Genomic DNA, 2,474 nt, shown 5'->3' with positions numbered 1-2,474 from the left:
AGCAAATTAAATTCAGATGGATCAGAAGGAAGGAAAAAATAAATATAAAAGCACAAATCATTGAAATTAAAAAGAGACAAGAGTAATAAAGCCAGAAGTTTATTTCCAAAAATACCAATAAAATTTATGAGCCTTTAGCCAGGTTGAGAAAGAAAGAGAGAAAAGAAAAAGAAGGAAAGAAGAGAGAGAGAAAGAAAGGGAGAGAGAGAGAGAGAGAGAGAGAGAGAGGAAAAGGAGGAAAGAAAGAGAGGGAGAAAGAAAGAGAGAAAGAGAAAGAAAGAAAGAAAGAAAGAAAGAAAGAAAGAAAGAAAGAAAGAAAGAACAAATTATAATAGTCAGAAATGAAAGAGGCGATATTACTACAGATCCTACAGACATTAAAAAAATCAAGTAAATATTGGCCACGCTCCACCTACTGGCCCTTGGTCCCAACCAGCCAATTATCCCTACCAGGCCTCTGGTCAAGGTTTCAACAGCCCCCATCAAAATGCTGTCTCAAATGGAACTTGCCATGGAAACTATAATGTTCATGTTTCACAAGTTTGCTGGGGATAAAGGCTACTTAACAAAGGGGGACCTGAGAGTACTCATGGAAAGGGAGTTCCCTGGATTTTTGGAAAATCAAGACCCTCTGGCTGTGGACAAAATAATGAATGACCTTGACCAGTGCCAAGATGGCAAAGTGGGCTTCCAGAGCTTCTTCTTGCTAATGGTCGGCTCACCATCACATGCAATGACTATTTTATAATACACATGAAGCAGAAGGGAAAGAAGTAGGCAGCATTAAGCAACACTCCCACCCAATGAGAGTTCTCCTGAAGGGTCTCTGAAGGAATCTGTCCCACAGCTTCCCCCTGTATAAAGGATTCCAGGAGAAGATTGGGACCCTCAGAAAATGTACAAATGAAATCCAACCCCCATTTGAGAAGCAGAGAAAGAAAAGTCAGATAAGCTTTTGATTTTTATTTGCTTGCATCCTCTTGCTCTCGATAAACAAATTCCTTTTTTTAGTTACTCAAAAAAAAGTAAATATTATGCATGATTCTATGCCCATAAATTCAACAACTTAGATTAAATAGACAAATTCCTTGAAAGGCACAGATACTAAAACTCAACCAAGAAGAAATAAATAACCTGAATTAAAGAAATTTTATAAGGTCAACATCACTTGATATGAAAATTAGACAAAGACATTACAAGAAAAGAAAACTACAGGCCAATATTCCTCATGAACATAAACACAAAAATCCTCAACAAAATACTAGCAAATCACTCAGTAGTATAAAATAATACATCATTATAATGTGGGGTTTATCCTGCAAATGTACAGCTGGTTGAATGTTTGAAGATCAATAAATGTAATTCATCATATCAACTGACTGAAGAAGAAACACCATACAGTCATTAAATGATAAAAACAAAAGCACCTGACAAAATTCAGTTTCCACTAACAGTTCTGAGTAACTGCTTTATTTTTTTTCTCTTGTGTGTGTGTGTGTGTGTGTGTGTGTGTGTTTTCTGCTTTATTTTTTTAAAGATTTTATTTATTTATTTGAGAGAGAAAGAGAGATTGAGAGAATGAGTGGGAGGAGGAGCAGAGGGAGAAGCAGACTCCTTGAAGAACAGGGAGCCGGATGCAGGGCTCCATCCCAGGATCCTGGGATCATAACCTGAGCCAAAGGCAGATGCTTAACCGACTGAGCCACCCAGGTGCCCTGAGCATATGTTTTACTAAGAATGTAAAAAACTGGGGCGCCTGGGTGGCTCAGTGGGTTAAAGCCTCTGCCTTTGGCTCAGATCATGATCCCAGGGTTCTGGGATTGAGCCCCACATCGGGCTCTCTGCTCAGCGGGGAGCCTGCTTCCCTCTCTCCCTCCCTCTCTCTCTCTCTCTCTCTGCCTGCCTCTCTGCCTACTTGTGATGGCTCTCTGTCAAATAAATAAATAAAATCTTAAAAAAAAAAAAAGAATGTAAAAAACTGGGATGCCCTGCTTAAAAAGGTACAAGCTACTTGAGGGATCCAGAAGAGCTCTCATGAGAAAGGTCTCAGGTACTGTTAGAAGGTGAGTGTGAGGGGCGCCTGGGTGGCTCAGTGGGTTAAGCCTCTGCCTTCGGCTCATGTCATGATCTCAGGGTTCTGGGATCGAGCCCCACATCAGGCTCTCTGCTCAGTGGGGAGCCTGTTTCCCCCCTCTCCCTTTGCCTGCCTCTCTGCCTACTTGTGATCTCTCTGTCAAATAAATAAATAAAATCTTTAAAAAAAAAAAAAGATGAGTGTGAAGGGACAGATATATGTAGAGTCTTTAATGTGTAATGGAATCACATTTAGCTTATAGTTTTTCCAGAGAGAGCTGGTTACATTTAGGCAAATACCTACTGAATAAAGGAAGAGCTTCATTATCATCAGACCTCTGGGCAATGGCAGATGCTTCCCATTTGAGGTGGTGAGATTCTAAACCACCAGTGTTCCAAAT

At 40.1% G+C, this 2,474-nt stretch overlaps 1 pseudogene; it reads left to right on the top strand.

Annotated features, from left to right (window-relative positions):
- The first annotated feature begins 487 nt into the window (after window positions 1-487).
- Window positions 488-777, top strand: LOC116874659 (annotated as a pseudogene).
- Window positions 778-2,474: the final 1,697 nt, after the last annotated feature.

This window comes from Lontra canadensis, unplaced genomic scaffold, assembly GCF_010015895.1.
Source record: "Lontra canadensis isolate GAN:19392208 unplaced genomic scaffold, GSC_riverotter_1.0 scaffold38, whole genome shotgun sequence".
Taxonomy (NCBI): domain Eukaryota; kingdom Metazoa; phylum Chordata; class Mammalia; order Carnivora; family Mustelidae; genus Lontra; species Lontra canadensis.
Note: the sequence above shows the minus strand (reverse complement) of the source record. Positions and strands in the feature narration are given on the sequence as shown.